The sequence below is a fragment of the Cryptomeria japonica genome, chromosome 10 (genome assembly GCF_030272615.1).
Source record: "Cryptomeria japonica chromosome 10, Sugi_1.0, whole genome shotgun sequence".
Lineage (NCBI taxonomy): Eukaryota > Viridiplantae > Streptophyta > Pinopsida > Cupressales > Cupressaceae > Cryptomeria > Cryptomeria japonica.
Genome location: NC_081414.1, coordinates 264,081,878 through 264,106,006, shown reverse-complemented (window position 1 = coordinate 264,106,006; position 24,129 = coordinate 264,081,878).

Below are 24,129 nucleotides of genomic sequence, written 5' to 3'. Positions count from 1 at the left end.
TTTTTTATCCAAGTCACTACAACATTTCAATGATCAAAGTAGCTTTTTTTTGGTGGTTTCGAAGCATCCAAAAGGCTTGAGAAATTCAGTATTATCTTTCATTCCACCAAAATTGGAGATCAAGAAGCATGCTCACAAACAAGGATTTGTTTGTAACTTAAGGCAATCGACTAGTTTTTGAGGCATTTTCAGGTCTAAAGAACCTACCATTGTGTCAAAAAGGCCCATAAGACCCCATTTTCATCTAAAACTTGTCTCTTTTGGTCGTAGAAGCATTAAAGGAAAAAAAAAATCACACAACCAATGATATGCCTATACCATACATATTTGAGTTAAAATAAAAAAAAATTTGACAAGGTTTGGAGACCATTGAACAATTTGGGAGATTGCTAATACATACACTCAATTTATAAAGTATCAATTTGATGTACTTAATCTTTGAGAGGCCTATACAAAAGCATTTTGTAATTGTGAACTAAGATAAATTTCCATTTTTGGCAATTTTCATCATGGATTATGGTATTAAATTCCGACATTCTATTGTCAAGATAAATTCAAAGAACCATTTGTACTCGAAATAAGGGATAGTGAAAAATTACATTATGTAGGATCTCCTACCCTATCTCATTGAATTCATTCCTACACCAAGTGACTATGAACAAAAGCGTAGGTGTTTAATAACAATGACATGGTCCATGGAATAGTGATCCTCCTCTTGATACTCCATCTACAAATGAGAACATCTCTTATACACGTTGCTACTTCAGAATTAAAAGTTGCTTCTTCTAGAACTTTCCATGATTCTTTGCAATAGGATTATATGTCTTCTAGATTCACCCCACTAGGACACATTCCTATCAAGCATCTTTACTTTTTTGAAAAGTAGACCACATTTCGGATATAGATGACACCACAATGACTTTGATTTCCTCTTGCAAGATATTCCTCCATCATGTATTGCTTCATCGAAGTTCAAATTTTCTTCTTCAAGGGCTCTCAATGATTCTCTGTATAGGATTCTTCATGTCTATGAGACCCACTTCATTGGGAGGCCTACTTAAACATTTCACATCTGTTTGTGGACTCTCACCTTTCAAATACTGATGAAACAATTGAGAATATTTGTCTTCTCATTGATGACAATGCTCATCGAGTTACATCATCTCCCATTGTAAATTCACTTGTTCTATCCCCACCATATCATGCAACATGACACATTCTATTTCACATTAATTAAGGTCTCACACTTCAATGATTGTAGTCCCTGAATCTTCTATGGAACAATCACAGCTTAACATCAACATCAAGACACATGAGTCGCTTCAAAAACCATACATCTGAATTCCTTTCTACATTCCACTTGAATGGGAATTCAACAATTTGACAACTCAAGATTTCCATATTGTGAAAGGAAGGTGCATCATTTGTTGCAAATGAACCTACCACAACATTCACCATTCAACATTTTGCATTGCTTTTCTCTCTTCTTTGTGGAGGCACCAACTTTAGGGGATGGGGTGGGTCTATATTATCCTTCACATATGTCACTTGGGATGGAGTTTTGTCCTATGGATTTTCTAGTCTCTACTTTGAGAGGGTACACTCTCTTTATAATTTGGGGTTATTTCATATTTTACATGGATACCTAACCTTGTGACCCATTTCTTCTTACCTCAATTGCACTTAAGGGGGTGTGCCAATGTACCATTTTATTCACCAAGTGGATATGTTTTATCGTAAGTATGATATTGCATTTGTTTGTTTAGTTTACTTAAGTAATTTCTTTTAACTTGAGATAATGACTTTCACATTCTCCTTCTTTCATAGGATTATGCTTTTTTCCTTATCCTCAAAAATTTGGAAACTTAGATAAACAATTCCTTGTTTTTTGGTTTGTTATCTCATCCTCATCTTCATCCTCATGGATTAAAAATCTTGGATAACGAGTGAAGATATTGTGAACTTTTTCATTTTCTCTCTTATGAAATCAACTATGTTATGCTATTTTGATTTTATTATCATTTATATTTAACAATTTTAAAAATGTTATCACTTACATTAATTTCTAGGTTAATATTTATTTTGTAGATTCTAATAGAATTGAATACCATACCCAAACAATATCTAGTATGAACTAGTTAGTTACAGGCTAGGTTCCAAGCGTACTTGGTAACACAATTTTTGAGCTTGTGTTTGTTTATGATTTAACGATTGATGCATCTAGCTTTGCTACACATCTACTTTGAATACAATGAGAGGGTGATTTTGTCTAAGCCAAGAGACCCTACTATCTAATATCACCCAAGAAAGATACTGATAATTTACCTTGGAAATATAAGCCTTTTGTAAGTATAATTCAATGAATTGTGATAATAACTTAAAATGAAGTGAATTAAAATTTGATTGAGTTCCCCATTGTATTTTAACAAATCACCTAGGAAGATGTTCGTTCCTAACAATTTCCAATTCTCTTTCCAAAAGGATGAAAAAGAAGAGAAAGGAACTAATTAATGTTGGGACAGAATTTAGAAGACCTATGTTTTGTGTCTGAAAGCTACTAGCCTAGAGAGCATGGAAACAATCTGAAGTCATGGGAGAGAGTTTTAGTTCTATCTCTAGAAATTATCTCCAGTACTCTTGTATTGAATTTTTAAATCCTTCTAAGTTTAAATGTTCAAGAGGAAACTCTAAAATTTTAATAAAATACATAAATGAAAACCAATTTTGTTCTCGTCAGAATACTTTTGAAAATCACATCACCTCAGTAATTGAATTGTAACAATAAGATTGCATACAAAGTGCAGGTTTGCTATGAAACATGTTAAAAGGGTTAAACTATTTCAATTAATACAAACACTGGAACTATTAAACAACAATAGCTTGTTGGTAATCAAGATTTTGGACTATACCCACATTTTACACCTTTTCATACAGTTACAAAGAACATAGAAAACATGTACGTGGAACTATAGATTCCAACATATGTAAAAATACAACAATCTAAATAAGAATGGGAAGCATGTGGAGAATGGTTAAGACATGCATAAATAAAAGGAAAACAAAAATCTCTCAATGTGTATCACAAACAAATCAAGGAAAAAAGCTTTTAGGCAGGGGACCGATATGATCATAAAAATTTCAAAACTTCCAAAGTATAGAGCATTTGAGATTTTACAGAGAATGCGCTTATTCAGCTTTATTCATGATGAGGCATATTCACAAATTTTGCAATCGCACCATGGTGTTGTTCGTGTTGGCTCTATTGGACCCTGCAATTAAGATTCAATATACGCACATTATTCAATAAGATTAACTGTGCAACATAATGAAATATTGAAAAGTGTGTTATCTTATTGAGCTTCGCTTTGTTTCGAGAATAGTTTAATATTCTCTACTTAACAGGGCCAACCACGTGAAGGTGGAAGCTCATTTGGCCCCTCCCCCCCCCCTAACATCACTCTAAATTCCCTGTTAACATCTAACATTCATTCATTCTTTCATCCATTATTAAAATATAACATTCATTCATTATCACATAACGTTCATTAACACATAAAATTCATTAACTTTCATTAACACACAACATTCATCAATAATCATCAACACATATCATTCATGAACATTCATTAGCACATAATTACATTCATTAACACATAAAAATCAGTCATTATCAAATAAGGTAGATTACAATCATTTCTTTTTTTTTTTTTTTTTTTGAAGCTATGTAAAGTCTAAGTGGAGCATTGTCTTCTTCATCATTTCCCCCATCTTCGGATGTTCTGCCCTCTTCTCACGCTCTTGATGTATACCTAGTCCTATACAAAGGACGAGGATGCTGAACCAAAGGGGGTTCCTCTGCAATAACAAAGAATTGGGTTAAATTCAAAACATTTTTTTATTATTGTTACAAGTATTTCATTAATTTAAAGAACACAACCGTTACACTCTTTACCTAATGGGGCCACATCATCTTCCACATCATTTTGTCTAACCTCAACCTCAACATGCTGAACACCCTCTAGATCCTCTAGAGTTGAAATACGAAACGCTACATTAATCAATACACCAATTGCAATTAAATTTGTTTAAAGGAATAACAGTGGTCCTCTTTACCTGATTGGGGAACATCACATTCCTAATGTTGTCTACCTGGATCATGCTCCACTTGGTCACCATCGACTACATGCTCTAAAATATTAACAATAAAGGTTACATTAATTACTACACTAATTTTCAATTTAAGATGTTTAATTGTATTAATAATTACATAAAAAAATTTGAATAGAAAATGAATACCTCCACTACTAGGATGCACATCTGGACCTTCATGTACAGGTTCTGTTCCACGATTATCATGCTACATTCTAATGTCATGCGCAGTGTTATCATTGCTTGCTTATTTAAAAAAAATATAGTCACTTTATGTTGAAACATAACATCAAATAGATTATTGGTTAAGTATTCAATTTGAAATAATTTTCATTTAGCTTATTTACCATTGTGACAGATGCATCAGAATCTCGTGTTTGCCCACTCAATTCTCATAGCCGTTTAGCCACGACTATATAGCCTTGCTGGTAGCCAATTCTCTTGTCATCTTCTGTGGGCGCTCTATTGAATTCAGAGCCCTGCATTTTTGCTTAGTATTGTGAATTTTGCTTGTATTGTTTGATAAAAAAATAATTGTTTACAATTTATAAATATTTTGATGTGATACTTAATTTACTGATTCTTACAATTCGTGCGGCAAGTTTCATATAACCACCAGAGCCAAGTTTGTGTTGCCCATGCTTTTCTTGTCTTTCCTTGGTTGCCTTTGATGTGTCACTCAATCTAAGAAAAGTTTGAAATATGTTAGATTATATAAATATAATGAATAATTAGTACATATTCACATTCTTAATAGTATCACATACCTTCTTCTGGCGTCTGGTGGTGTATTTCCTTTTTTCCTTTCAATTCTCTCCTTTGCATCCAAAATCAGGTCCTTCCACTCCCTCTCTAGAATCATGGGGGGACACTCATACTTTACGTTCTTCTCTAAATGTGTCATGTATTGGTCCCTCACATACTTTAGATATGTGGCAGCTTTTTCCAGGAGCTTAGTCTTGTCGAATGTGTCATTTCCAAACAACCCTACCATACGGTTTGTGAGTTCATCTTTTAACTTTTTTTCTTGGTCATTCCACCTTTACAGCAAAAACAAACCTCTTAGATTTAGAAAGAAACTGAAGCTACCTCTGATATAAGTTCAAGAAATGGATAAAAGGAAAACTATTCTAGCAATGATATGAAATCAAAATAGTGGATAAGGGTTAGTTCACATATGATTTTCCACCTTTTACGTACGGTGGGCCCAAATATCTGCAATTTAATGTCATTAAGATTTTTATAAAAAATATCATTTCTTGCATAAAAAACATGGGATCATTAGTCCAAAATGAGTGATCAGTAAGTAAATTACAATTAGACTATATATAATAATAATTTTAAAGTACCTGGAACCTTCTGTATCTTTAAGGGAATCAATTCTTCGTCGCTCACCACCAATGTGCCCTGCAACATTCCCATACTAGCAATACGGGAAGATCCAGGAAATGATGGTATGTTATCACCAGTAGTCGCCTCTGGCGCATCCTCATGTGCATCTCCTGCCATAGTAAATGAATCCACTATGAAATGCCTCCAAGAAAGAACACTTCAAGGGTAATAAACACATAACGAAAGAGAGAGAAAAAGAGGGATCTACCCCCAGTGGGCGGGTCAACATGAGCCGGTGCAACAGATGATGTCTGCATGCTATGTGTTGTTGACATTGTAGTCGGCAATATAGCTGGGGTTGACCTTGGACCCATGTCAACACCTGAAGAGTAATACATTAAATATATAAAACATTAAAAAAGCAAGTTCACACGTCCAAAGGAGTGGTTTTAATATATAGAACATGGTCATCACCTAAACTACCCGCAATACCCTGATCATCACCACTGGGATGATGAGGCCTTATAAATTTCTGTAAAAACAACACATACATATTTTAGTTAACGACATAAAATAGAAAAAAATATAAACCATTATTGAACTTTTGTTATGATTAAAGCTTTCATTACTGCTTACTTGCAAGTTTTCCACTATCCGTAACAATAGTTGCACCCTCTCTATTATCTTATCAGTCTAAGGGCTTATGGTTGCCAAATCAACAATCTCTTGGCTAATTTTTCTAATATTCTTTTGTACCAATTGTATAGGGTTTGCGCTAAGTGCGATGTCATCAGCGCATAACACTGTCGAGCACCCCACATCCCTATGGAGGTGCTGAGGTACTGCAGGTTCCTTTCCCTTATCCCGAACATCCGTCTGTGACAAGAATATAATTAACACTATCAAAATTACTTCAAAACACTCAAGAAATGATCATAATGTAACAGTTTGCTTCTATCTAATTTGTACAATTACAATGAGGTTTACCTGCTCTGTAGAAGTGTTGGGACCTACACCCCTATCTATGCTATGTGGTGGATCCATGTGGCCCTGTGACAAAGAAAAAATATAAAAACGTTAGTGAAATGAAACCAATAGACTTAGCAAAAAAACTTAATATTACAATGGTTTATTGGATTCATTAATTGAAAGTTGGCTTAACTGGTATATATATAGTACGTACCACCCCCATGATAGTAACATTGTTTGTATCTATACGATTCAAATTCTAATCGATTAGCAGCTCTTCCCCTGTACTTATTGATTTTATTGCACATACAAACACACAATTTCCCTCACGTGCCTCAAATATGCAATTGGGTTGCTTATTAGTTGACCCAGGTCGTGTACTATTTATAAAACCTGCAATATTCCTTGTTGCTTTTGGCCTTCCATCAATGTATACAACCACTCATTTACTTTGATCATTATCTTTTTGTTGTATATAATTGGCTGATAATGCATACCTATGCATACTTTTTTTATATCGAACAATCTGCATCCAATCATTATAATTGTAACAAGGTCCAACAAACTCCATCAATTTAGCAACTTTGTTGTAATAGACCTTTATGTTGTCCATGGAAAATAGGCCCAAACCATGTAATGACGAAGGTGCTATGCGATATATCCTCTCATTAACACAAAAATCAGTGTTTATTGGAGGAAGTTCCTTGGGTATACATTGTTTCAGTAGATGTTTGTACCTCAAGGGCACCTCAATGTCGCCTTTGGTCTCATCATCATAAGAACATGACCCCCCTTGAGCAAGAAAAAATTCCATGCATTTATTGAATTTTCTTCTAATCTTTTGACCTCTAGTTGATCTCCCTATTTGAGATCTACTACATGTCTCACTTTCCTCTTCTATTCCTGCATTTCCCTCACTCGAGGAAGACACATCTGACAAATACCTATTTGGTGATACCTGTGCACCATCAAATGAGAGAGTTAGTTGGTAATGGGAGAGATATTTTGCAAATGAGGGTAATATTGATGAAGAAGTCGGCCATAAAGTTGATGTTGAGATTAAAATCTGAGTAAGTCCAACTGGGGCCTCAAGTGTTGATAACTGTATTAGATTTGCTGCTAATGTTGAGGTTTGAAAAACTGAGGAAGTTTTGTTTTTCTTGTAATTTTAAAAAAATATAAATTATTTCTATAAGGTGTATTGACTTATACCTGTCGATCCATGAGACTGTGCAGGATCCTTGTCAAAGGGGTTCAGGTTTGTGCACCAACAATTGAGCATCATAAGCATTACATTTGTAATTTGATAAACAATAAATACTGCAGTATCATAAGCATCATAAGCATCACATATGTATCATCATATATGTAATTGAGCATCATAAGAATCACATATGTATCATCATAAACATGTAATCCATCACATATGTATCATAAATCACCATCCATCACATAGCTAATAAGTAGTCCACATTCCATAAATAAACACAAAGTTCAAAAAATGTCACATGTATCATCATAAGCATGTAATCCATCACATATGTATTTTAAATCACCATCTATCACATAGGTAGAGGTGCATCATGAATTAATTAAGTAATGGCATTAGAATTCAAAACATATGAATTATTTATGTAACCATATAAGTCAAATCAATTTCTATCAAGATATCACTATTAAATAGATAATATAATAATCGCATCTCATACATTTCATTCATGTCATTGATCTTCTTCTTCATCCAACTCATCATCATGACCATCATGATCATGATCATGATCATCGTTGTCGTCGTCATCATGTTCATCATCGTCATCACCATCACCATCACCATCACCATCACCATCACCATCACCATCACCATCACCATCACCATCACCATCACCATCACCATCACCATCACCATCACCATCACCATCACCATCATCATCATTAGCAACATCATCATCATCAGCTTCTTCTTCGTGTACATTTCCGTCAGGAACATCATCGACTAACTGTCGATTGTGATCATCATCTATATCATCTTCTACTTCTTTGGTATCTTCTTCTTCCATCACATTATACATTATCAGCCTTCCTCTTGGATCATGTCTAACAACAAATGACCAACCCGATTTATGTGGAACCTCCGAGTAAAATACCTACTCACATTGACTTGGAAGAACATAGGGCTCATCCCCAACTCGTTCAAATGACCTTGTATTAACCATTGTAAATCCATTATCATGTTCGATAACAGTTCTATCAGGATCATTTTTATTCAGTCATAGCCTATACCATTTGACAACGAACAAAACTAATTTGAAGGAATTAAAGTCACACTCAAGTATATCATCCAAAATGCCATAGTATCGATTTTGAGACTCTTGAGGATGTATGTCATTTCTAGATGAAATATTGGTCACCTCAAATACTACAGTTATCCTAGAATCAAAAGTTTTCTTCTTGTCATCCAACTGTTTGATGCAAAATTTATGACCATTGCAGCACACAGCCTTGTGGTGTTTGACCTGCAATATGTTTAACATATTAAAATTATTGCATCATGAGTTGATAAACATACGGGTGATTAATAAAATTATTGCATCATGAGTTGATAAACATACAGGTGATTAATAAAATTATACGTACCTGTTGATCTCTTAAACCATATGCTAAATCAATTTCCCTTTGTGTAACATTGGAATCTCCATTACGATGAGCTTCTTTAACCAATGAAGCGACACCATCCCATGTTAATGTGCGACCAGAATGTTGACATCGTTCAATCCACACCATCATCCAATCAAGATTGTTTGCAATATACAAATGTAGCGCATCCCACTCCCGACCAACTGTACAAATAATTAATAGACCACTTACAACTGATTTATTTAGAAGATGAAAAATTAATTTACTACAATAACATCTTATAATTACCTCTCACTTTCTTCAATCTACCTTTCCCCATCAAGTGCTCCCCTTCGAATTTATTAATGGGGTTGGGATCCCAAATGCGATCTACGTGGATTTTTGGTGCAAACTTAGGAAGATATTCAGTAATGTACACCATAGTTTGGTATACCATATATCGCTCCACCATAGAACCCTCAAGATGTGCTCTTTGTCGAACCAAAGCCTTCAAAAATTTCAAGTGCCTCTCAACCATCCACATTGACCTAGTGTGTACAGGTCCACACAATTCAATCTCCTCAACTTGTTGTATGAGGTAGTGTTCTTATGCATTGAAAAAAGTTGAAGGTAGACACTTTTGCATTTCACACATTAGATGAGGGATTTTTCTCTTCCAATATTTTATATCTTCCTTGTGGATTTCTTTAGATGACAACCACCTAAAAGAGATTGAAGATGCAAAAATATATAAACGAGACTTTACAAAATAATATACAATATATTGCATAACAAGTAAAACAAATGGCAAATATAATATCTATACAACAAATTGAACAAACATCACTACTTACCTCCTGTATTTTCCAAGATCATATATGACTTGCTTGATATTATTGTCGAAGTGGTATGGGAGAGATAGAGGTAGAACGTATTGCAACAATTATAAAATGATATTTTCATTGTTTTCTAACATAATACAATGAAAAGTACATACGCAGTATACAAATATATAGTAAATACACAAGAACGCAAATTACCTTGATGAAGGTATGCCAATCATGCATTTTCATCCCTGGCCCAAATTCACTCTTCTTTGATATGAGATTATTTATGTTTGCAGCAAATCCTATGGGAAATTGAATTTTTCGTATGACTTCTTTTATAGAATTGCTTTGCTGCTCCATTAATAACCAAGGAAGGGCACTTATATTAATTTGATCTCCATTTCTATTTGATTGAATGACATTTTTCATTGCATGATTGGATTCCACAATGTCACTACAAATTTTGACAATTTTTTCTTTGTCATGCCTTCCATCCAATATTTTCCATAATGTCTCTATTATATTCTTTCCAATATGCGTTGTATCAAACAAATGCACAATTTGTAGCTGCTCATAGTAAGGCAACCTACTGAATTGTCTGGGATAACTTTTTAGTCCCTTTGGAAGGTGGTCATCCATGCTTTGACGACCTTCAGTATCATCAATTACATCATCAGTAAACAAAACACGATAGAAAAATTCAAATTCCAAACATAAACCATTAGATGGAATGACATTACCTTGACGATTAATTCTATTATATTCCAACTTCCATAAGTGAGGAGTCATTCTTCGTGGCTTTGATGTAGTCTCTTCTTTCCCATTGAAAAGATGTTTTTCAGTATTCCGGTACTTATGATTTTTGTGAAGGAAGTGCCTATACTCATCAAACACTTGCTTTCCTAAACTTTTTGAATGACAGGATTTCATCTTTGGACCACAAACTGGACATGCACATTTTCCCTTTGTTTGAAGACCTACAAGATAATGTATAATTCTATTAAATCTGTTAATTTTTATAATTATAATTATCATGCACAACTTGAACACTATAATGTACCACAAAAATGTGTTAGCCCTGGGGCATCATGTATTGTCCATACAAGCATTGCATGGAATTGAAATTGTCTTTGTCCTATTGGTCTAGAGATGTCATACATGGTCACACCATTCCATAACTCCAACAACTCGTCGATAAGAGGCTCAATATATACATTCATATCTTTAACTTGGTACTTGCCTAGTGGAATGAACAAAAACATTACATAATTATTATGACCATTTTACTGCAATATTTATAATTAAATGTAGATGACTATTAAATGATAAAATACCTGGAACAATCATTACCAACAATATGTGCTCCCTCTTTATTGACATCCATGGAGGAATATTATTGTTGATAACAAAAATAGGCCACACTGAGTAAACAAATCTCAACTCTCCAAATGGATTAACACCGTCCGCTGCCAATGAAAGCCTGAGATTACGAGGTTCTTCTTTAAAGTGTGGCCACTTTTCCTCTATGTCCATAAATGCTAAACCATCCCCAGGCATTCGAATAATGTCATCTCGACTTCTATTGCATGCATGGTAATCCATAAATTGTGCCAAGCTAGTGCAGCTGAATAATCGTTGCATACGTGGAATAATGGGAATATAACGAAGAACCTTGCGAGGCACCTTTTTTGTTATTTGATATGTTTGATATCTACTGATATGACATTCAGGGCATTCTGTTCCAAATTCATGTTGTTTATGATATATAATATGATCATTGGGACAAGCATCTATTGTTTGATACTCCATTCCAATATCTTTCATAATGGCAGATAATTCTCGGTGTGAGCGAGGTAGAATATTTGCTGGTGGTAAGAAAAACTCACCTATCAATCTACAACAAAAAAAAGAAGTTTGAGGTGTTAATATAAAGAATATTAATGGTACATGATTCACCATTTATTAACTATAATGACATGTATGACACACCTTAACATACGTGAGATTGTTATGTTGGATAAACCATTCATAACCTTCAAGTTCACCAACAACAATACAACAGAGAGACGAGTTGTTTGGAAGCCTTTGTAAAGGGGCTCATATGCCTTCTCAAGAAGAGGTAAATCATGAACATCAAGGTCATCCTGATCATCATGATCAGCTGTGCCAGTACTAAATGTGTCATGGATCAATGTATTTGTACCATCATCTTCAATTGTGTTTTCTGGTGCATGATCGTCATCTTCCATGGGATCATTATCTTCAGCTTCGATATTCACACCTCCATGTTCCTCCACTTCGAAAACCATATTCTTCGGGTTGTGTTGGTCCATATCATGTGCCCTGGGGTGCTCGACCTATATAAAAATGATCAACATAAATAAACCATGATCATGATCTCATTATCAAGTGATTTCTTATGTATATAAACTGTTAAAACGATATAATGAACAACTTACCAGTGGATGATAATCATGTCCCCCTTCAATGTGACCATGCTGCCTACAATGTTTCTTAGTTGTTTTGATTAGAAGTCTTCTAGTCTTTAAGCCCTTACAAATTTTATAGGGACAATAACATTTCCCATCACCTTTTCTTTTCAAGTTAGACCATAATCTAGCAATTGTCTCCTTATTTTGTTCTTCATTGATATTATCTGACATGGTCTTTCTTCACAGGCAAAAAAATCAGGCTATGGAAACTTCAGTGCAAAAGCTTCACAAAAATTGCAAATCAAACCAAAACCATTTAGCTCTTCTTTTTCATCTTAAAACATTGAACTTAATAGAGAACGTATTTAATGTAGCTGATTGTGTGAATTTCTGAGCATTGTGTCTACAAATTCTTACTAAAAGTTTGCCTATTGTAGACTTTCTAAGAGACATTTTTGAGTATTCTAAGCCTTGGTTCTTGTATTTTCACTGGTGATAAGTTGGAAACTTTATGGCAGACCTGTAGCCAATCGATCTAATTTTGACAAGTTATACACCAAGCAAACAGGCATCTAGAACTAGCATTGTTTGCAGGTCACCCCTACCCTATGCCATGGGTATATGACTACCCAGAGCTCCAATTTAAGCATCAATCCTGGAAATGATCGGTATATGACTACCCAGAACTCCAGTTTAAGCATTAAGTTACATCATTATTGACCTTACTTTGGGATGCTATGTATGAGATTGGAACCTTTTGTAAGGTGTGATCAATGTGCTATCATAAATGCAAAGCCAAAACCATTTTTATGAGATCATGATCCCACTAATACTATTTTGCCTTGTTAATTGTGCACCACAAAAATGATAGAACCAGATATAATATGCCATCAATGCCCATATACCGACAATGCTCAAGATGAGCCACTTAGAGGTAGAGTTTAACCACTTTCCATATAGGTAGATTATCTCTAACCTCATTTTCCCTATAGGTAACTGATTAGGTTCATTTTAGAGTCTTATTTCCAAATATGTACCTCTATGTTAGCTTTTTGCTTTATTATTTGCCTGTTTATGCTTAATCTTGTCAATTTTGTATAATTTTACTTAGTTCTTGCATCTTCAATGAAATTATATCTAATCATATCCAATCACATCAAAATGGAACAATTAATCATATTACTGGTCTCTCCTAGAGGAATTAAATTGAACCAAATTGACTATTCCCCAATAAAATGTTTTGAAATGGTGAATGTATAAGTTTGTTGTTTACTTTCCTAGACTAGGACCCCATTTCGTCAACATTTCACTATGAAAGAATAAATATTTTTTCTTGAAGAGAACATCTTACAGATTATGCTTCAATGTATAATACATTTTCATAATCAATCATTCGACTTCACATGGATAAAAGAATTCACATATTCTAAATCATGATCTGATGATGTGAACAACTCATATGCAGCTATATGGCATGCAAAGCATTTATTTTAACATACACTTATTCATCCACATTGTAGGGATAACAATACAAGGCTCACATATTGGTCTAAGAGGATGCCATGGTCTCACAAAGTAACCAAGAACCATATGAAATGATGGTCTTGAATCCACACACAACTAGGGAGGATCCATACGATTACGTATGACTTTCCCCTTGTTTGTTTAATGGGATTAGCCTCCAAGATATAGCCGTCAATAATCACTAAGAATGTACAAGTGGATTGTAGCTACCCATACAACAAACACTTACCCCTATCCTCAAATTTTCCCAATGTTTGATTCCTTATATGCACTCATCCAAGGTTATCTACGTCGATCTTGGTGAGGAATCACATCACAACAAAGAAGGCAACATTTAAAAATAGCAAGAGTTTCACTAAACTACCAAAGATCATAAATATTGAAAGAAAGAAAAAATAGTACCAATAATAAGTCAAATAAATGTGTTCAATTCCAATAGCAAATCAAACATAGCCACAATAACTACACAATAGAGGAAACTCACAATAGTGATTAAACTAATTCAAACAAGATAAAATAAAATTGTTGGCCCATGCAACAAAGATGAGAGATCATCAATAATTGAAGGAAACTTCACAATCCTTAAAAGTGCACATTACATAACTATACGACTAGAAATTGTGGCTAAATAGAGTGAAGATTCATCATGACTCCAATAATAGTCCCTCATGTGTGCATTTGTGGCATGAACACAAAAACTCCCACATGGCATGACCATGTACCTAATGGAGAAGACATGCCTAGGCTACATGCCCAAAAAACATGACTATAATAATAGTCCCTCATGCATGCATTTGTGGCCTGCACACTACAAATCCTAACATATCATGGCAATACACCTCATAGAGAAGACACACCTAGGGCCACATTGCACATAGAAATGTGCCTCAAAAAGAAGACATGCATAGGGCACATGCCACATAGCAATGTGTCTTATGGAAAAATGTGCATGCATGTCACACACCAAAGCTATATGTATACATCATGAGGCACATTCATATGTTATCAAACACAACCTATTGTATCTAACATGAGTTCCTCTCTACATGTGTGCAAATCTTCCAACACTAATCACCACTAAGAAGGAATAATATAAAATGCATCTTCAAATATTTGTGTGTGTGTGTGGAATTGTGTCTTTGAACCCAAATCGCTACCATCAACAACATGTAACCATCACCTACACTATATCAAAACATAAGTATGGTGTGACATCATATCTATTTGCATAATGTCAAAACACATGCAAACATGAAAATCATCATAGCATGACAAAAATCAATCTCCACATGTTGGAACAAAGATATAAATAAGATAATAGGGTAAGAGGAAACCCATACCAAGAACTACATACCAACTATCGGCAATACCATCAAGATAAATGTAGGATAGGATACCACTATGAGCCATCCAATGGTCCATTCTATGAGGAGAACTAGGGGATACTATCTTTGAAAGGTGTGGTTAATAGAGATAATCCCTACTAATGCCACAATATGTCACCATAGCTTCCTGAGTTTTCCATTCTTCTACTTAACACCACATTTATTGAGTTCCTCAATAGTGAGGTTGGTTCTCAATAGGATGCACAAACATGTAAACACACAAGCATGGTTTCATCATACTTGTACAACAATACAAATTCATTTTTCTAGTTAATTACTTAGTGTAAAAATAACTCCATTACATAACATAGGGCAATAATCACCATAAGTTTTCAAATAAACTGCCCAAACATCAATTGGAGTTACCCTTTCTAAGGTACAAACATAATTTATTTATAACTTCAAAATTAAAATAATCACAATACATCAAAATAAGTTCAATAGTGCATGGAAATAGACAACATGATCCATAATTAAACCCATAAATTACCCTAATTGGATATGCTAATAAAATGGTGTCTCAAATAATAGAGATTATGTTGGACCTATAATAGAGATTTGGACTTTGTTTCATCATACACAAGCATGGTTTCATCATACTTGTATCCAAATACACCATCCATAGATAGGTACTCAGTACCACAATCTCATGGGTACCCTTTTAGCTGAATTTACCCTATATTTAGGTGAATCTACCCTTGTATCATTCCTTGATCTAGTACGTCATTCCACCAATAAATAATTTTTCCATATTCTTGGGAGAATACACTATGATCCCTTAGGTGAATATGCCATATCCTTAAATGAATCCTCCTTGTCATCATCCTAAGTCCTCTTTTTGTTAAGTCTTATCCCTTCATCTTTAGGAAAATCCACCTATCCTTATGTGAATCTACTTTCTCTTAGGTGAATCTATTTCACATAAATCATTTATCTTATCCATCTTTCTTACACAAATGGTGAATTTTTCCTATCCTTAGATTACTACACTCCCATTTAGGTGAATCTATCTAGTTTTAGTCTCCTTCCATTATTCTGTCCAAATTTGTATCCTCTAGTTTACATGAATCTACTTGTTCTTAGGAAAATCAACCCTATCATTCTAAGGAAAATTCACCTTGTCATCATCCTTAATCATCTACCTTTCAAGTGTATAGTCCATCCATCCTTGGGAGAATCTAACATATTATTAAGTTCAAATCCTCATGAAATACAATCATGTTTATCTCAATGATGGCTCCAAGTGAATCTACTTATTGCTTGATCTTCATTGTGATGGGATTCACTTTCATGAATATGATGGGGTGTTCAGCAGAACAACATGTGGTGGGGGACGACAGAGGATGGGATCCTGCCTCATATTTCAAAGGATGGGCCTCCCGCAAGATCTTCCATGTTGGAGATAATCTCTGTAATATTGCCCTTCCCTTGTTATAAATTTGTTCAGAAATTTTAGTAAGCCCTTTGATTAGGGTTTATAGGTTATATATGTATGGATTCTATTGGTTCTTTCATATCTATTTAAATCCCATATATAAATATTAGATTGGATCTTTCACCATGCCCTACACCATGGTGAGTGCCTGCTTTTAGATCTTGTCAATCTCTTTTGAGTAGCTCTTTTAATCGACTTATGGCAGTCAAAATTGGGTTTGTGGAGAACTTAAAGAATAGATCTTTCTTCTAATGAAAATTTTAGGTTAGATAAAGTTTGGCCTTTGTGCCCAGAAAAATGATGGCAAACAACTACATTTTGACATTTGACAGGGTTTGCTTATGCTTCCTCTCAACAAAGCGTATTGGAGCTAAAGAGCTGAGAAGAGTTTGAGAATTGTGATGTGAGCAATCCAATCAAGCTATATGATGGAGGGCTTGATGCAGTCCCACTCATTGAAATGGGTGACAGATATTTTACCAATGGAAATGCAGAAGACTATCAACATGGAATGAAAGTGCATATTAATGTTTTATCTGATGGACTCGACAATGGCCAATCTGACAATTTCGATGTAGTTTTAGATGGGCTTGACAATGTGGCCAAAGATTTGGGTTTAGATTTATTATCAGATGGAATGGAGCATTATATTGCTGCTTCTGTTGGTAATGATTCGATGGAGGAGGGGGCAATAAAGGAGGTAATTGCTGAAGGGCCCACATCATCATGAAGGCAATTATCTGATTGCCCTCCATCAATTATCATAAACCTCACACTCTCCATTTGTGGCACTGTTATCACCATGCTTATCTACGCCATGCTTTAGCTTATCAACTCTTTGTTTAATTAAGAACATATATATATATGTATCTTGTACAACGTTTGCCAACATCCTCCCTGCGTGTGCCAAAATAGGAGCTTTGGAACAAGGTATGGACATCCATCAAAGCATAATTGAAGGGGTTTTTTTTGTTAGAAATTAGTTGCAAATGCTCCAATAACAAAATCGCAAAATGGGGTAGCATACACATGGCATGTGAACTGTATGACGGAATACCTCAAAGAGATGTCATTTCATGGAATTTTAAGATCGCAGGATATGCACAAAATGGATTAATTCGCAAAAAAAAACTAGTTGCCCTTGATTGTGAAAAAAAATTAGTTGCCCTTCATTGAAAAACAAAGAGTTCCTTTGATTGCCAAAAAAACCTTACCTTGCTTGTGCAGAGGTCGGTCTAGTGGGGGGGGGGCAGGGAGGCAAGACGGTCGCCGCTTGCTTTGGCCGGTTTGCTTTCAAAATGAAAATGCGTTGTGTTTTGTTTTTTAATAAAATGCCCGCGGTCGTTGGAATTCTGACGAACACGGGCATTTAAAAAAAAAAAAATCAATTTTTCAGACAATGCTCCTTGTTCGTCAGAAACCTCCGTTGGAATTTGACCCCAAATGTATTAGTGCCTGCATAAATGAACAGATTATAGTCTTGTTTTTTACATACCTTTATTATGTAAATTCTCTCCTAATGTGTTGTAATCAATTCCTCATTCCTTCATATTGTTGTTATAGTTAAATGTTTACATTATTTCATTCCACCAAATGATTCCAAGCTATATCCAGTTCTATGAAGAATGCTGTATGAAAATAATAGCCATTGTGTAGGGTGATTAGGCATTAGTATTCACTTAAATGTCCTCATGTAGATTCTGTCAGGTTGTAATACTTGGTTTTATGTATAGAGAAATTATTTAGTCAATTATAGCTTTCTTAGTTGAGTATGTGCAAGAGAAGCATAAAGAGTAAGTGTCATAGAGGTCCTTAGAAACCTATAGGCCTCTCTCAAAAAATTAAGATGGATGTAAGATTTATACTTTCTGCTGTGAATGATGCTGTCAAAAAATTAAGATGGATGTAAGATTTCTACTTTTTGTTGTGAATGATGTTGTACTTAATTCTATTCTAGCTTGTAAATGGAGAGGTGGTTAGGTGGATTTATGAAAATATGAAATGCTAGTCATATGGTTTCAAGGAACGTCTTCTCTTGTCTGTGCATAATGTCTTCTTGTGGACCAATGCCTTTGATGGTTTATTTTTATTTTTATCTTCCCAAATTTTTTTAATAGCTTGTACAATGCTTATTGCTAGATTAATCTTTTAAAGTGTTTTTGTTTCCCTCAAGACCTGTTGATTTATTGAATTTATTTGGTCAATATATTGTTAAATTAATTTCACAATGAATAAATTTTGGCTATAAACTTTTTGTAATAAAAAATAGCAAAGAAGTGTCTATCATATTTGTTTGTCACACTTTAGAAATTATTGCAAAACTAGAAATTCTTTGAAGACATTAATTCATTGAGAGAATTACCCATCTAAAAGTGTAACCTTGAGGTACAAGTTCTTAAGTAAAGGCATTGACAGGGCACAAGAACTCTTTGACAAAATGCCTCAAAAAGATGTGTCCTTGTGGATTGCAACAATTTCAAGATATGCACAAAATAGATTTGTTGAGAATTCTTCAAAAACTTCCAACAAATGTAATTAGTAGGTATCAAGCCAAATTCCACCGCCCTTTCTACAATCTTCCATGCATGTGCGAAAAGTGGGAGCTTTGGAACAGGGCATGGACATCTATCAAAGCATAAAGGATACATAATTTTTTTAGATGTGTTTACAATTTCCCTAGTAGATGTGTATTTCAAATGTGAGAGTATAGACAATGCACATGAATTGTTTGACTCAATTCCTCAAAGAGATGTAGTCTCATAGACTATAATGATTACCAGATAAACATATAAAGCATTTGTTGAAAGGTTTTTAGAAACTTTCAAAAGAATGTAATTAGCGGGTGTAAGCCAGACTCAACAATATTTGTGAGCTTCAACCATTACTGTTGCAAATGGGGAGGTTTAGAAAAGACCTATGGGCATCCAATTATATATACTTGAGTGATCCCTTCCTCTTTGGTTTCTTTGAACAGTTAAATCCTCAACATTGAATTTAGGATTTAGAACATGGTTTAGAAGGTAGAACAAGGTATTAAACTAATTTTAGTTTGATCTCATCTAGATCCCGTTGACATGTCTTTTGGGTGAGTAAAATGATACATGAATGGTATATTCGTGTGTTAAAAATCCATCAGTTTTGAAATTTGTTTCCCATTTTAGGTTATTTTATATTTTCATACGTTGATGTTATGTCCAAGATTGATCAAGTTAATTCATATGCTTTGATATTATAATAATATGGGATATTGAATATTCTTATCCAAATCCAAAGAAGCCATAGTATCCATGCTTGCATCAATAGCAATTTAGGTCAGACCTTGATTACTATATCTAGATCATTGGAATGATTTGTTCTTACTATCATCCTATTTTAGATTCTATCACGTTGTAATACTTGCCATTATGTAGGGTGATTAGGTGTTGTTATTCACTTAAATATCCTCATGTAGATTCTGCCAGGTTTTAATACTTGGTTTTATGTATAGAGAAATTATTTAGTCAATTATAGCTCTCTTAGTTGAGTATGTCCAAGAGAAGCATAAAGAGTAAGTGTCATAGGGGTCCTTAGAAACACATAGGCCTCTCTCAAAAAATTAAGATGGATGTAAGATTTCTACTTTCTACTATGAATAATGCTGTACTTAATTCTATTCTAGCTTGTAAATGGAGAGGTGGCTAGGTGGATTTATGTAAATATGAAATGCTAATCATATGGTTTCAAGGTTTCTTCCCTTGTTTGTTTATAATGTCTTCTTGTGGACCAATGCCTTTGATGGTTTATTTTTATTTATTTTTTCCCAAATTTTTTTAATAGCTTGTACAATGCTTATTGTTAGTTTAAGATTTTAAAGTGTTTTTCTTTCCCTTAAGGCCTTTTGATTTATTGATTTTATTTGGTCAATATATTACTAGATTAATTTCATAATGAACAAATTTTGGTTGTAAACTTTTTGCAATAAAAAATAGTAAAGCAATGTCTATCATATTTGTTTGTCACACTTTAGAAATTATTGCAAAACTAGAAATTATTTGAAGATATTAATTAATTGAGAGAATTACCTATCTAAAAGTGTAACCTTGAGGTACATGTTCTTAAGTAAAGGCATTGACAGGGGAAATGAACTCTTTGACAAAATGCCTAAAAATGATGCATCCTTGTGGATTGCAATGATTTCAAGATATGCACAAAATGGATTTGTTGAGAATGCTTCAAAAACTTCAAACAAATGTAATTAGCAGGTATCAATCCAAATTCCACTACCTTTGCCATAATCTTCCATGCATGTGCAAAAAATGGGAGCTTTGGAACAGGGTATGGACATCCATCAAAGCATAAAAGATACATAATTTTTTCAGATATTTTTATAATTGCCCTAGTAGATGTGTATTTCAAATTTGAAAGCATAGACAATGCACATGAATTGTTTGACACAATTCCTCAAAGAGATGTAGTCTCATAGAATACAATGATTACAGGAGAAACATATAAATCATTTGTTGAAAAGTTTTTAGAAACTTTCAAAAGAATGTAATTGGCAGGTGTAAGCTAGAATCAACAATATTTGTAAGCTTCAACCATTACTGATGCAAATGGGGAGGTTTAGAATAGACCTATGGACATCCAATTCTCTATACTTGAGTGATCCCTTCCTCTTTGGTTGCTTTGAACAGTTAAATCCTCAACATTGAATTTAGGATTTATGTCATGGTTTAGAAGGTAAAACAAGGTACTAAACTAATTTTAGTTTGATCTCATCTAGATTCCCTTGACATTTCTTTTGGGTGAGTAAAATGATACATGAATGGTGTATTTGTGTGTGAAAAAACCATCAGTTTTGAAATTTGTTTACCATTTTAGGTTATTGTATATTTTCATACGTTGATCTTATTGGCAATATTGCTCAGGTTAATCCACATGCTTATACATTATAATAATATGGGATATTAAATATTCCGATCCAAATCCAAAGAAGCCATAGTATCCACGCTTCCATTAATAGCAATTTAGGTCAGACCTCGATTACTATATCTAGATCTTTGGAATGATTTGTTCTTACTATCATCCTATTTTAGATTCTGTCAGGTTGTAATACTTGCCATTGTGTAGGGTGATTAGGAATTGTTATTCATTTAAATATCCTCATGTAGATTCTATCAGGTTGTAATACTTGGTTTTATGTATAGAGAAATTATTTAGTCAATTATAGCTCTCTTAGTTGATTATGTCCAAGAGAAGCATACAGAGTAAGTGTCATAAAGGTCCTTAGAAACCCATAAACCTCTCTCAAAAAATTAAGATGGATGTAAGATTCCTACTTTCTGCTATGAATGATCCTCTACTTAATTCTATTCTAGCTTGTAAATGGAGAGGTGGTTAGGTGGACTTATGAAAAATATGAAATGGTAGTCATATGGTTTCAAGGTTTCTTCCCTTGTATGTGTATAATGTCTTCTTGTGGACCAATGCCTTTGATGGTTTATTTTTATTTATTTTTTCCCAAATTTTTTAAATAACTTGTACAATGCTTATTGTTAGGTTAAGCTTTTAAAGTGTTTTTATTTCCCTTAAGACCTATTGATTTATTGAATTTATTTGGTTAATATATTGCTATATTAATTTCACAATGAACAAATTTTGGTTGTAAACTTTTTGCAATAAAAAATAGCAAAGAAGTGTCTATCATATTTGTTTGTCACACTTTAGAAATTATCGCAAAACTAGAAATTCTTTGAAGACATTAATTAATCGAGAGAATTACCTATCTTAAAGTGTAACCTTGAGGTACAAGTTCTTAAGTAAAGGCATTGACAGGGTACATGAACTCTTCGACAAAATGCCTAAAAAGGATGTGTCCTTGTGGATTGCAATGATTTCAAGATATGCACAAAATGGATTTTTTGAGAATGTTTCAAAAACTTCCAACAAATTCAATTGGTAGGTATCAAGCCAAATTCCACTGCCTTTGACACAATCTTCCATGCATGTGCAAAAAATGGGAGCTTTTGGAACAGGGTATGGACATCCATCAAAGCATAAAAGATACATAATTTTTTAAGATGTGTTTACAATCGCCCTACTAGATGTGTATTTCAAATTTGAAAGCATAGACAATGCACATGAATTGTTTGACACAATGCCTCAAAGAGATACATAGTCTCATAGACTACAATGATTACCAGATAAACATATAAAGCATTTGTTGAAAGGTTTTTAGAAACATTCAAAAGAATTTAATTAACGGGTGTAAGCTAGACTCAAAAATATTTGTCAGCTTCAACTATTATTGATGCAAATGGGGAGGTTTAGAATAGACCTATGGACATCCAATTCTCTATACTTGAGTGATCCCTTCCTCTTTGGTTGCTTTTAACAGTTAAATCCTCAACATTGAATTTAGGATTTAGATCATGGTTTAGAAGGTAGAACAAGGTATTAAACTAATTTTAGTTTGATCTCATCTAGATTCCCTTGACATTTCTTTTGGGCGAGTAAAATGATACATGAATGGTATATTTGTCTGTGAAAAAACCATTAGTTTTGAAATTTGTTTACCATTTTAGGTTATTGTATATTTTCATACGTTGATCTTATTGGCAAGATTGCTCAGGTTAATTCATATGCTTTGACATTACAATAATACGAGATATTAAATATTCTGATCCAAATCCAAAGAAGCCATAATATCCATGCTTGCACTAATAGCAATTTAGGTCAGACCTCGATTGCTATATCTAGATCATTGGAATGATTTGTTCTTACTATCATCCTATAGTAAGCTCATATGTTGGGAAAACTCACTTCATTTTTTACATCCTTGCATTGTTGTACCCCAAACATATCAAATGCATCTTTCTTTTCATATAAAAGCTTCCTTATATTATCACATTTCCATTGTAGAATTAAGATTTGTTTTGTTCCTTATATTAATAAGAAATTTTATCTTGCATTTATATAAAAATGGGTGAATGGAAGTAAAGATAAGACCGATCATCAAAGAAAGTTTTGTGACAACTTGTTTGGTGGTTAGCAGTCCGGCTGCCCCATTTTTTAATTCTATATCTTTTATAGGCAAGCAAAAAACAAAGTGTCTTATTGTTATAGTCACTTTCTATCTTATGTAGCTTATGTCTTTTCTACAGGTTGGATATTTGTGGTATGAACATGTATATAAATTGGACAAGGCCACATACATAAGATATCATCCCACAAACATCATGGATTGGTTCTTTTATTTTCTATATTTAGTTAATATCATTATTTTGGATTCTTGCACAACACTTATTGTATTGATTCTTCTAATGTAAATTGGGAATTTTGGTTTAGAGGCTTAAGAAGATGTCTATATTTGTTGTATTCAACTTATAAACTTCCTATACATTTGTCTTTATATTTTTGCAATAACATTGATGTAAATTTGAAACTTTTTTGCTATTTTTTTGTGTAAACTTTTTCTTTTAGAA